Below are 14,318 nucleotides of genomic sequence, written 5' to 3' on the forward strand. Positions count from 1 at the left end.
ATGTCATATAAATAGCTATACCTTAAAAGTCAAGCCTGTGAAGGAAGAGAGAGACGAGGAAATAGAAACAAGTCACATTATTACACACACAACGTTGAATCCTGCTGGGGTGTGAATGAAAGAGCTTAATATCTGCTGTACAAAGTCTCAGACGCTGTATCTTAGTCTTTTTAGTGATACTATCGTAGCCCTGCTTTCATCGATGTAAAGAGCTCTGTGTTTTTTTTATTTAAATAATTTTTAATTTGCGAAATGAGCTTTATAAATAGGAAAAACAGATGTGTGTATGTTTTTGTTTTATCGGGGAGGGGTGTGCACGCCCCTAACAATTGTATCTATGCAAAGAAGAGGTCCTATAATAATAATAATAATAATAATAACCTGCACCTTTTATCTCGTCACTGATGTCAGTTGTTATCAAACCTTGGCTTGTCTTATAATGTACGTTGCACACAGACATACAGACAGACAGACAGACAGAGCTGCTTCGTGCTTGGTGGGGTTTATTTTAAGTCCCCCCGGGCCGTCATCGTGGGGAGTCTCCGTTTTTAGTTTTCTATTTGTGGGCCATTCTGTTTGTGGGACACTCTTGTTTCCCCATAATACTGTACGTGCGCCTCTATATCTCTCTCTCTCTCTCTCTCTCTTTCTCTGCGTGTCACGACTTCCTGTGGCGGCCGGGGTGCTACGTGCTAAAAAGCACGAGCGTGATGTGCGTAATGTGGACCCAAACGGACCCTTTTCATATACAGGGTCAGTTTAGTTCCCGTTCGTACTCTCTTTGGGAGTTAAAACGTGCAACGGTGTGTATAGTCTACACACTGCTCTCCCATGGCGGCGACTCGGCTTCTCGGTGGCGTTGGGATTAGGGGGGGGGGGGGGGGGAGGGGGTTGCCCTGCCGCGCGCGCTCCTGGCACGCATGTTCACTTCACAGTGACGCGGTGTGTGTGTGCTGTTGGCAGCCTGCGGCGGACAGCTTGTTTAGCTAACTGACGGGGCGAGTGGACAGAAGGAGAGAGAGAGAGAGTAGAATGAGAGAGGAGTGAAGGGACACGGGCCGTGCATGGCCGGCCGCGCGCTGACTGACTGACTTGAATGACTGGCTTGTTTGTGGGGTTTGGCTCGGGCCCAGAACACGACGACGACGACGACCGAGGCCTTCCTCCTCCTCCTCCTCGTCGCAGTTCAGCTGGCGTTGCGTTTGCCTGGCCGGGCCTCGTTTCAACTCCCCTCTTGTCCCCATGTGACCAACAAACACCACTGCTGCTGGAAACGGCCCAAAAACCCTTGTGTGTGTGTCTCTCTCTCTCTCTCTCTCTCTCTCAGTTCAATGTCGTCCGTATCACCCTCATTCTCTGTTCCCTTGTTTCTTTTTTATTGCTGTCATTTCCTTTTTTTCCCCTCCATGAATTAGACCCATCTCCATATACGGCACGGCCTTCTAAAATAATGTGTTGGAGGTTCTTCTTTGTATTCTACCCCATGGTGGTTGTGGTTTTATTGTGTTCACCCCCCCCCCCCCCCCCCCATACATCGCCGTGGCCAGTGTCGAGGGTAATGCACTATATCCTACTGATATCACTTTCAGAAGTATGGCGACGCGAAATGATGTGTTCGTTTTTACAAACCTGGTGTAATGTCACAATTAAGTGTTAAGGCATTATACTTCTGTTAACTGTTTATTTTAATTACACTGCGGCTTGTCTTATCATTCGCTACGGTTTTATTTGATTATTTTAATGCACTGATAGAAGGCGTTTGCTTGTGTTTCCTCATCGTGACATTAAACTCTAGGCTGCTATTATATCGTTTTAATGTCGATAACATTATTGTGGGCATTTCTGCTTTTATTCCATCTTCTCCTCCCAATATCCTGGCTAGTTATTTTGCACTACGTTTGAGGGTGTTTTGTAAGAGTGACACAAAAGTAATATACCAATGTTTGGCACATAAAGTAGGCTACAATGTAAAGTAATACATTTGGAAAGTACTGTAACTTCACCAATACTCTACCTGTCTCTAAGCATTCATACATCGAATGCAAATTCAACTGCTGAACATAAAACGTGAAAATAAGAGTAAAAGTAAAACAAACATTAAAACTACATAGATTGTAATAGAACTAATAATTAAATATAGGCTATAACAATCTGTAAAAGTACAAGTCAAAAATAAACACACAATAAAAAAAATAATATATATATATATATATATATATATATATATATATATATCGACACTCTCTGTCTACCCTCCAGGTCATGGCCAGCCGTTCCACAGGCTGGGCTCATAGTGGCTAAACGCGGCTTTGCGGTGGTCTTAGACCGTACCCTGACCTGGGAACAACCAGAACTCAACTCCCAGATGACCCCAGAGAGATATCTTACATATCTTAATTCCACGTCAGTCATGTAGTCGGGAGCGAGACCAGGCCATTACATGATTTATATAGTCCAATAAAACTATCTTAAAATCGATTCTAAAACACTTTAGCCACCCAGTGTAGTGATTGTACGACAGGTGTAATAATGGCTGGCGTCTCCTGAGCTGAGCTGCTGCATTTTGTAAAAGTTGGGAACAAGGGAGTGGGTTTTAACTTTTATGGCTTTTTTCGGTTGACCAAAATGGACAGCATAACTGTTACAGTCCATAACTGTTACAGTCCATGGCTACTGGCAATAAAAGCATACATTGGCCTCTCCGTATTGGCCATGAGAGAGAAACGCTGGCAATATTTCTTAAGTGATAAAAGCCACACGTGGGCACATTCCTGGTGGGCACTGCACTGGGCATCGAAAGTTAAATAAAAACATATTTGATGACGCATAGGTTTTTTTCTCTGTTTTTGCACAGTCCCGGTGCTTGGGACTGTGTGTGCCAGACAGGCAGACACCTCAATTTAGATTTGAGTTTGTCTCTCGCTCCAATGAATAGTGAACTCTCCATCCCTCTCTCTCTCGCTCCCTCTCTCTCTCTCTTGGAATGCTTATAGCCTTGTGTGGTTGCTAGGCTTACAGCTTGTCCTTGTAGTGTGGTTGCTAGGCTTACAGCTTGGCCTTGTAGTGTGGTTGCTAAGCTAACAGCTTGGCCTTTTAGTGTGGTTGCTAAGCTAACAGCTTGGCCTTGTAGTGCGGTTGGGAGGCATACTTTGGTCCGACAGACCATTGGTTCGAAGGAGCATTGGTCTGACTTGGGGTTAGGTTTAGGTGTGCTGCCCCGTGCTCGCGGTCATGGGTAGGTAGTCGATGGGACCAATGGATCGGACCTATGCCCCGTCGGACAAAAGGCATGCACTCACTGCAGTGCGGTTGCTAGGCTTACAGCTTGGCCTTGTAGTGTGGTTGCTAAGCTAACAGCTTGGCCTTGTAGTGTGGTTTGCTAAGCTAACAGCTTGGCCTTGTAGTGTGGTTGCTAAGATGTATAGTGGAGTTGAAGTATTGGAAATTGGAAATACTCAAGTAAAGTACAAATGCCTCATAAAGAGTAAATGGACTTGACACAATGCCCTGACCGGTCTTATCTGTCTGCCACCTCTCTACTGCCAGCTGCAGGCAGGGCAGGGTATGGCGACCCCAAGCGCCTGCTCAGGCAGAGATGAGATTAGAAGGCTACTGCAGGGTGGCCTTTCCCCCAGAGAGCCATGCATTGACCAGTGGCGGAGAATTAAAAAGTACCCAGATCTTTTAGTATTAGTATTTAGTAGTAACTAAAAGTACTACAAAAAGTATCAATACCGCAACGTAGAAATAGTTAATCTACAAAGTAATTTTGTAAAAGTATCAGTATTCTGAATTAATAATCGTACTGGGGTAAAACATTCGAAAAATGGACACGCTATAGACCCTAAGTAAAGTGCTTCAAAAATTGTACACTACACGTATAAAGTTGAGTACTTTGTACTTGAGTAAACGTGCCCGCAGATACTTTCCACCACATGGCCAGCATGTGTCCGCGTGTCACAGCCAGCCAGCTCAGCTCCGCGCTGCAGCTATAGCTCCGCCGCCCAGTGAGCGAGGGAGCCAGCATGTTGCCACATACCATGTGACAACTGTGCTGTCCTCACCTCGCACCCACTCTGACTGACACACTAGCCAGTATACTGTCACACTGCACTGACCTTAACAGGCTGTCACTGTCACCGGACACCCAGCCAGCAGCTCTCTGTGCGTTTGTCTTTTAGTTTTTCATGCATGCCTATACTGTAGTTTAGCGTTGCTGTCGTCGGGCGGAAAAACCTCTTTATATCCATAATTTAACCTTTTTGGAGCCCCTCAAAAACACGTCGTCTTGGCTTTTCGGGAAATTACGTCATATTGCAGCCATAAGTCTATGGACTTTTAACTCATGTTGATTATAGGTGATGATGTAATGGTGATGTAAAACAAACGGCGCCGACGCAAACATTAAACGCTGTTAACGATAAAGAGACAATATGACGTAAATGGACACATTATGACGTAAATGGACACATTATGACGTAAATGTCCCCTTCATTGTCAATGGCGTTTACAAAACAAACATTGAACTAAAGACAAACATTAAACCTGTGTATAGGAGGGGCTATATAGCGCCCCTCAAAAACCAGCACCCCGGGCCACGGACGTCATGTGGCAGCCAAGTCTATGGACTTTTAATGTTTGTTTAGAGCACTTAAAAAACAGTGTATGATGTTTTGTTTAAAGTAAGTGAGGTCGCCCCTCACTTCATCTGATCTACAAGCTCAAAAGCAGCAGATCTACAAGCTCAAAACCTGTTACGAATACGAAGTGACACTTTTTGAGCTTGTAGATCTGCTACTTTTGATGCTTTTTGGACCATCAGAGGTTTCCTCCACCCGACAAAGACGCTGCATGCTGAAAGTGGACCACGGCGATTTCTGCTATTTATATGATTGATGAAGGTTATATTATTTTTTGTGTGACTGTGAAGGGGATCTGTGTTGGTTCATAACTTCCATAGCTTTTTACTTCTTTTTTTTTTTTGGGGGGGGGGGGGGGGGGTTGTTTTGTTCTAGCTGTGCAGTAAGACCATCTAGACCAGTGTTTCTCAAACTTTAACCTTTCAAGGACCCGCCCTTAAACTCTTGACACGGGTCCATTTGGTTCCATTTTGTATACTATATCAGATCGAGTTACTGACTTGAAAGGGTCCATTTATAGAACCGCCTCAAGTTCCCGGACCCTGCTTTGAAAAACCACTGATCTAGAGGAAATGGACCTGTAAGGGTCTCTTGAGTAGTTGAGTTACTGACTGTGACCACCAGGGTTCGGTACATTAAGGGTATTTCTACATCGGGCAATGAATGAACACTCTGGATGTGAACTACGTAGTCTCTCAATTTCACCTCGCGAGTGCCGCCAGTCGTTAATCATTTAACCCATTCTGACCTGAGATCAGATTCATACGAGGTTTCCGCCGGACACACACTGGTCTGATGAACCCATTCTGACCTGAGATCAGATTCTAAAAATGTCAGTCGCTCTTCGATTTTTTAAAAATAGCAGACCTACAAGCTCGTATCGCGCCACTCGGTGGCGCGATATGAGGTGCCCGGTCAGAATGGGTTAAATATATATCATTTAAAAGCATGCACATATCCTAACTTATCAACAATCACACTTTTTTTTTAATTATCTCTTATCACTGAATAGATGTTACATTTTTTTTTGTTTAGAATAATTAATATCATAAATGTCTTACATGCAGCCATTGCTCAGGGTTTGATGAATATTATGTTAACATATGTCTGTATAACTTAGAGGTATATTTTAAGATGTTCAAACTGTGAGTTAAACCCAATCAGAGTATTGATCATACCTGGAAGAAAAAGGTGTTTTCTCCATGCCTAGGGAGGGTGACTTATAGAAGCATTCGTTTTTCCTATTTATTTTAACTTCATAGTTCGACGCATTCTGACATGGCTTGCGATATTGCAACCACTTAAAAGCCCTATTTTTCACTTTGTCGCACGATGGTATTAAAATATAATTAATATAACATATAATAAAAATATAATTATACTATAACATTTATTTTCCGCTGTTTGTTTTTGGAAAGGTTTTTGGAAATCTTGGAAAACGTCTGAGAGATCTTTCGAAAACATTTTGTGTTAAGGGTTGGTAGACCAAAGATTGTCAGGCACTTTAGTCAACCATGCTAGCTGTATTCGTAGCAATATGAGCATAAATCAAGTTTTGGTTAGTTTTTCGGTGTTCTTTTGTTTCCGTTGTCTTTTTGTAGACAGCGGTGTAGAGTAGCATGTCGATGTTTTTCCCCCTGCTAAGTGATCCGTGTCCACTTGCCACACACGCACGCACACACACACACGCACACATGTACACACACACACACATGCACACTGCTCTGCCTCCAACCTTGAACTCTCTCTCTCCTGCAAGCAGTCCACCTTTGGATCTCAGGATGAGATTTCTGCCTTTTTTTAGGGCTTGTTGTGGGTGTTTCTGTCCACTTATGATGAGGTCATTGAGGAGGAGTCGATGTCGATGTCGATGATGATGATGATGATGATGCATGCCTTACAAAACCCCGCCCGCATGGCGTTTCAACTCCCCTCCAGTGCCGGGTTTTATCCCCTGTACATTTAACCACCGAGCCGCCCCGTTTTGGCGGTGGTTTGCGTGGACGTTCAAGAAAAGACGCCACGAGTGTTATTCATATTTGGATGTCGTGTAGATGCTGTTTCATGAGGTTAAAGGCTGCCGTCTTTATTGCGAGTTATTCTCCACTACTGTATAATGTGAACCATCTGTGAAGGATTGCTGCTTTTATTTTATTTTGTGGACACACACACACACACAAACAAACACACACACACACACACAAACCCCTTGGTTTTGAAAGTTTAGAAGCAATTCTGAGCACAGACGATCGAGTCATCGTTTCTTAGCTGCACGTTGAGCCTATACAATCCCAACTTTTAACCTCATATTTTCACATCCACAATAATAAAGAGTGTGGTGCCAAAATGAAGCTGGACTTGCAGGGGCTGAAAGCATGATTAGAGCACGTAGTATACGCGCGCTGGCTATCAGTGTGTCCCAGGCTTAGGGCCCATTCATACTCCTATTTTAGAGCCGAATAAAAGTCGGTTCGGCTCTGTAGAGCATACAATGTGACATCATTTGAGGTTCGGGGGGGCGGGTACCGTCCTAAAGTCGGCTCTTCGGTGCTACTGAAAATTTCTGACGAGCCGAAATCATTTCGGCACTACAGCGCCGAAACAGCGCTAAAATAGGAGTATGAATCGGCCCTTAGCCTCGCAGACCCAAAGGTTAGGCAGGCAAATGTTGATCAAAATAACAATTCTTCTACAAATTATCTAATAGTGAAGACTAATTGTAAATGAACTGATGCAGATGTTTTAACAACAATGTAACTCTTGAGAGCGTAAAATGAAACCAAATCCATTTGGTTTCATTTGACGCTGGGTAGACATATGCCGCACGGACAGTGGATTCATTTAGTGCAGACTCGAATCTTGATCTGTACATTTTAGGACACGGTTGAAACTGAATACTTAAACAGAAAGATTGCTAATAGAACACGAAGCTCTGCAGGAAAGGATGTTGCCCAGATCGATGTTGAATGTTGGGCCGTGGACGATGCTTTGGTTCACAGCGCATTGTGAGAAATCTATTTGTGATAAGCCCACGCACGCTTGCACGTACGCACACACACACACACACACACACACACACACACACACACACACACACACACACACACACACACACACACACACACACACACAGCTTAATGTGAAGAAAAACCCAGAGTTGGCAGGTAGTGTTTACAGGTTGTGGCTGTATTTATTTTTTGAGTGAACTTATTTTTGCTTATTTCTTCTAAAACCTAAAGCATCGTCATTATCTTTCTTTCTTTCTTTCTTTCTTTCTTTCTTTCTCGTTGGTTTGCCACATGTGTAGCAAAGCATCTCTCTTGTCGTGTCAGCAGCGGTAGCGTGTGCATCTCCTGTTCAAATGCCCCACTCTTTTTCTTTTAAAATAGATTATCCATATATATATATATATATATATATATGGATAATATTTTAATGTCTTCATTTAGGTTTTGTTATCTACAAAATGCTTTGTCTCAAAATGAGATGGGGGGGGGGGGGGGGGGGGTGTTGTCTGTGAAATGACTGGTGGGTGGGGAGGGGGGGGGGGGGGGGGCATGAAAATAAATGTAATATTACTGAAATTATTAGCAAATCTTAAGCTCTTAAATTTGTATACAAACAAAACAAGCGACATTATTTAGTATGTAAACCATCTATACTTTCAGTAATATTAGGGTAACTTTATTTCCCCAGAATGGTTTGGCTTGAACCCGCCTATTAAATGCATACTTAAAAAACGCATATATACTTTTTTTTGTTCTCCAAATGTGTTTGCCGTGCTTGTTTTGGATTCAGGTGTTTCGGGCTGTATAGTTACAGTATATATGTTCACATTTATTTGGAGTTTATCTCTCCCTGTATAGAGCTGGTCCAGAGCCTCAGCGAGTTCCCAAACTTTTTCATGTCAAGGACCCCCAAATCCACACTTATCAGCCCGCAGACCCCCATTTGAAAAGACATGCCAGGGACCCCCATGAGAGAAGACATTTACGGCTCCAGCAGTGATTCTCAACCATTTCTATTTCAAGGAACCCCAGTTTGAACTGAATTAAGCTACGGTCCTTTATTTAAATGGAACCGTTCCATTTGTACACTCTGACCCCCTTTCCCAATAGGAACCGGTTCAGTTATTTTCCACCGGTTGGTTCCCAATAGGAACCGGTTCAGTTCTTTCCACCGGTTGGTTCCCAATAGGAACCGGTTCAGTTCTTTCAACCGGTTGGTTCCCAATAGGAACCGGTTCAGTTCTTTCAACCGGTTGGTTCCCAATAGGAACCGGTTCAGTTCTTTCCACCGGTTGGTTCCCAATAGGAACCGGTTCAGTTCTTTTCCACCGGTTGGTTCCCAATAGGAACCGGTTCTGTTCTTTCCACCGGTTGGTTCCCAATAGGAACCGGTTCTGTTCTTTTCCACCGGTTGGTTCCCAATAGGAACCGGTTCAGTTCTTTCCACCGGTTGGTTCCCAATAGGAACCAGTTCAGTTCTTTCCACCGGTTGGTTCCCAATAGGAACCGGTTCAGTTCTTTCCACCGGTTGGTTCCCAATATAGGAACTGGTTCAGTTCTTTTTGGTTCTTAGTCCATGGGCCAGAGCTCTGAAATTGGTGGGAAAAACTAGACATATATTAAATTGTTAATAGGATCAATACAAGTAAATTATCACATGATAACCCTTCCACAGTAGTAGCTTTTTCATATTTTCCTACATAATGCCTCATTTGCATATTTAAAATTGATTGAAAACTATTTCGCCGTGCATGCACCGAAACAACGGCAGTTTTGTGATGCTGAAATGCCAACGTCTCGGAACCCCGCCCTTTTGTGTAAAATACGCTCAAAAATATGCGTAAACAAAATAATTATGACCGCCAGACGGAAATTATATGTACTCAACTGGGCCCACTATACAGATCTGATCGATATAAATTGCCATTGACCAGAACTTCTCTGGAATTTACAGAGCGTGCTAACGCTAGCTGGACCAGAGCTATACCTTCCCCATAGAGTATAGGCCTATGTCATTGCTGTTCCCTCCTGGGTGTGTAAAAAAATAAATAATAATAAAGCCCAATTCATCCTTCGGGGCGCAACGGGGGCACGGGGCGGGAAATAGCCGAACGACAAGCTCTTAGCGCGTCTCGTCCACCACGCGCTGTGAGCTTGAGAGTCGGCTGTTTCCGCGACGAAGCATAACTTCGGCTTCATTGACTTCTATGCAGCATCGTCACAACCGTTAACACTCCCTGCCCGCAATTATTTTTGATAACATTATGATTTTTCGTACATGATATATTTATATATCAAGATTTTGATATATACATATATTATTATTTTTTTTGTCTTTCTCTCTAGGTTTTAAATTTTCAGTGTGATCTTTTTTGAGGGAAATCTTTCCTATATCTGAAAGGAGAACTGCTCTTTTATGAAAAATAACCTAAGTATTAGCTGAGAGGAACTGTTTTAGTTGCAACTTCTGAATGCAGAACACCCCTTTAAGACCAATAAATATGATTTGATAGATCCGTTTGGAATGTGTCAGCTTGATTTTGCCTTCTCTCATCAGGGCGTTTTGTGTGTGTCCTGGGATGATCTGTCCCTGCACCCAAAACGCATGCATGCACACACACACACACACACACACACACACACACACACACACACACACACACACACACACACACACACAACCCAACTGTCATTTCCACAGTTCCACAAATTATCTCTCAAGCATGAAATGATTGTGTTCAGAGTATACGCAACACACTCTTAAATGGTTATTTCAGATTTTTGGAGCTGTAGGAAAGCAGCACAAAATTATAGTTCCATGTGACAAGAGCATTCAAAGTTGAATGAAGGTTGCTCTAAATGGTAGAAATTGGTCATGTGATGGTATAGTTTTGTGCATTACCGGTAATATCTTTTTAATGAGTGGCCCCCATGTGACCCCCACCAAATGACAGGAAATACTTCATATTCATCCAAACCAGAGCAGAACTCCCACCACAGGACTCAGGGAATCAATTAATACCTTTGCAACCACTATATTAATGGCAAGTATATTTCCTTCAGCTTCAAGTCCAAAAATCGGAACTAACCCTTTAACCGTGGGGCACACTTGGACAATAGATGGCTTAACCTGTCATACACTTAACCACTTAAATGTAGTACATTCATTTCATAATGTTTTCATGAAATAAAATTATACGTAATAAATGTCGTATTTCATGGTTTTCGATGATAACAAATTATGTGTCGTTTTTCATGGTTTTAGACTATGAAAAGAAAATATGAAAAACATGAAAAACAACATACTATATCAGACGATATCATTTTTCAATTCATGGTTTTTGACTACATACAAGAGTATGCCGTTTTTCATGATTTTCGACAGTGAAAACCATGAAAATTACGTTCAGGGTATCTTAGTATAATTGGCTTATTTCCATCTGAATATTAATTTTAAAAGCAAACCAAACGTTATTTTCTGTAGGCGTTCAGTGGTCAATTTGCATATCTTATTTTTGATTGCATTTCATATATAAATCATAAAATAATGTATTTTCAGAGGAACCTTTCGTTTTACATATTTCATGAAAACATGCAGAAGTATCTTTAGAGTGCGCATTATCCCAAACTGTTTCAAAAAGAGAGGGTCTAATCTATAGAGGGTATGCGCATGCATAAAGAGAGTGGCAAAGTGAGTTTAACGTTGTTTAATGCAGATAGATTTTCTGTTTGGATACATGGGCTGTCAAGGACAGAGCCTTTTTTTTTTAGATAGTTTTTTTGCGGCTTACGCCTTTTATTGGTTTTTTGAAGGGACAGACAGTAGGCTGACAGGAAACGGGAGGGAGATGGGGGAAGACATGCAGTAAAGGCCGTGTCGGGCTCGGGAGTCGAACCAGCGGCACACTGCAACTGGATTACCAGTCGGGTGCCCAGACGGTTACGCCTGGGCCAGGACAGAGCCTTTGACGCAATACCTCTTGTCAACAGTAGATGTCACACACAATACATTTACTTTTAGCATACAATGTATTGGTCAAACTCCAGTCAACTCGATCCATACTTTCCTTTGTTGGCTGCCATAGCACAGCACAGTTCTCTGGATACTTCTGTTTTCATGAAATATGTAACACAAAACTTCCCTTTGTAAATGAACTAAAGATTTACATGTTTATACATAGATTCTAAGAAGATGTATTATGAAATGCAAATTGACCATTGAACACCTACAGAAAATATAACTTTTGGTCTGCTTTTCAAAGAAAGACGTACTGTATAATGTCTCTTTTTAGATTTTGTTCATGGTACTGTAGTAGAATCATGATGTTTAGTTGTTTTTCGTAACTGCTCAATCTCACATATTGAAGGTCAGGTCAAGGTTATATTTGACCTCTGGGAGAACATAAAATGGAAACAACTTGACAAAGATTCATGGTTCAGTGTATTCATGTCATGATTTATTTTTGTGAATATACTGATATGATATAGTACTTTTTATTGTCAGTTTGCACTGACATTTGTCTTGTGACCCAGCGGCCTTGCAACACATATACACACATTTGATTTGACATAAAGAAAATACAGCAAATAGTCCACAGCTCAGTCTATCCATCCATCCTTCCATCCATCTTCAACCGCATCCATCCATCCATCCATCCAGTTTCCTCCTGGGGGATTCCGAGATGTTCCAAGGCCAGTGAGTCGATGTGTTTCCTCCAATTGCGCCGTGGTCTGCTCCGGGGTCTCCTCCCAGTGGAACGTGGTCCTTGGTCTGCCCCGGGGTCTCCTCCCAGTGGGACGTGGTCCTTGGTCTGCCCCGGGGTCTCCTCCCAGTGGGACGTGGTCCGTGGTCTGCTCCGGGGTCTCCTCCCAGTGGAACGTGGTCCTTGGTCTGCCCCGGGGTCTCCTCCCAGTGGGACGTGGTCCTTGGTCTGCCCCGGGGTCTCCTCCCAGTGGGACGTGGTCCGTGGTCTGCTCCGGGGTCTCCTCCCAGTGGGACGTGCGTCGAGGACCTCCCTAGGGAGGCGCCCGAGAGGCATCCTAACCAGATGCCTCTACAACATGCTCTACATGTAAAGTGTCTTGAGACAACTTGTATCTGACAATTTTATAAAAGTACACTTTAATAAAATGTACTTGAATTTAATAAAATGTTACTGAATTGTGTATCAGGCATATGCATGTGTTGACAGGTGGGTGAATCATTGTGCAGTAAAACGTGCTAATTGTTTTGAACCAATGCAAGGGAATGCTTGACGGGTCAAGTCATAATGGTGGTACTTGAATTTGATTAAGTGATATTTGAAAGATTTGTTATGACTCAATAAACAATTGGCACATTTAATAATGGGCTATACAGAATGGCCTACACTAGAGGTTCCCAACCACTGGTACTATAGTACCACTAGTGGTACTTGAGCCCCCCTCTGGTGGTACTCAGAGGAGTCGCCCAAAAAAGACAAAGGTAGAATGAAATATTTATATTAATTCTAATAGTTCTTCTAACCACGCAATTGGTTGAAATAGGCTCTTCAGTTGTGCTGAAATGAGCACGACAGCATACCTAGCCGTTAGATTTGAGGATGGATTAATCACATTAGAAATATTATCAGTTGTGCTAATTAGACAGAGATCAGAGCAGCAGCAAAATTGGCTTGGGAATTGAACAAAAAAAAGAAGAAGGTATAAATGACATTTTCCTCCTGTGTTAATAGCTGAATAGGATGAGGCAGGTCTACACTCCTGTATTTTAACATCAGTTATTATGGTGGTACTTGGAGAGCCAGATATATTCTGTGGTGGTACTTGGTATAAAAAGGTTGAAAACTCCTGGCCTACAAAATACAGAATGGAGTTTCTAGTGAAAGTGATTTTTTGACGTGCCATAGAGCTGCCATTGACCCCCATTATAAATTTCTCAAAATTATAGAAAATATGACATAGGCCTACTATAGTTCATGGTTTTGGAAGACATACTATAGTGTGTCGTTTTTCATGATTTTTGAGGATTAAAAAAATGATGAAAATCACTTTATAGGTGTATTTCTCAAATTTGAAATCACTATATTTCTAAAATATAATATCTATGACAACATGTCCAATCTAAGATAAACAGGGTTTCTGGGGTAAGTATGTGTAAGTATGACTAGTAGCATGCCCAAGTTTGTGCTATTGCCATTGTGAATGCATTGGGCGTTTAAGGTAAATAACTCAGAATCTACAAAACATGTAACAAGTAAAAAGTTCCAGAGCTGCCATTGAGCCCCATTATAAATGTCTCAAATTTGAAAGCACTATATTTCATGTGCGTGTCTCCACAGTAAGCTGAATTATATAAAGTGTGAATGGAGTTTCTAGGTAAAAGTGACTTTTTGACATGCCAATATCTGCCATTGAGCCCCATTATACATGTCTCATATTTGGTTTCGGATAGTATACTATGTTGTTTTTTGTGATTTTGGAGGATTTGAAAAAAAAAGATGGAAATCACGAAACAGGCCAACTATAGTTCATGGTTTCAAACAGCATACTGTATAGTATGTCATTTTTGAGTGGTGCAACCACTCCTACAACCAGCAATGTCCGTGCCTAATGCGCCTATGTGGCCATGAGCACGAGTATATGACTATATGGTAACAGTAGGGGGCGCCAGAAACAGAGAGAGGGATAG

General features: G+C 42.2%; 1 protein-coding gene and 1 long non-coding RNA gene across 2 annotated transcripts in view; one reads left to right on the plus strand and one right to left on the minus strand.

Annotated features, from left to right (window-relative positions):
- The window catches only part of LOC310866910 (transmembrane protein 47-like), a 217,382-nt gene that overhangs the window by 79,232 nt on the left and 123,832 nt on the right, over nt 1-14,318 (minus strand). The window lies entirely within an intron of this gene.
- Nucleotides 8,216-10,162, plus strand: LOC310856907. The gene is made up of 2 exons (XR_014569109.1): nt 8,216-8,769; nt 8,967-10,162. It is a non-coding gene; the product is annotated as an uncharacterized lncRNA (long non-coding RNA).

Source organism: Protomyctophum parallelum (genome assembly GCF_964188405.1).
Source record: "Protomyctophum parallelum genome assembly, chromosome: 1".
NCBI classification, from domain to species: Eukaryota; Metazoa; Chordata; class Actinopteri; order Myctophiformes; family Myctophidae; genus Protomyctophum; species Protomyctophum parallelum.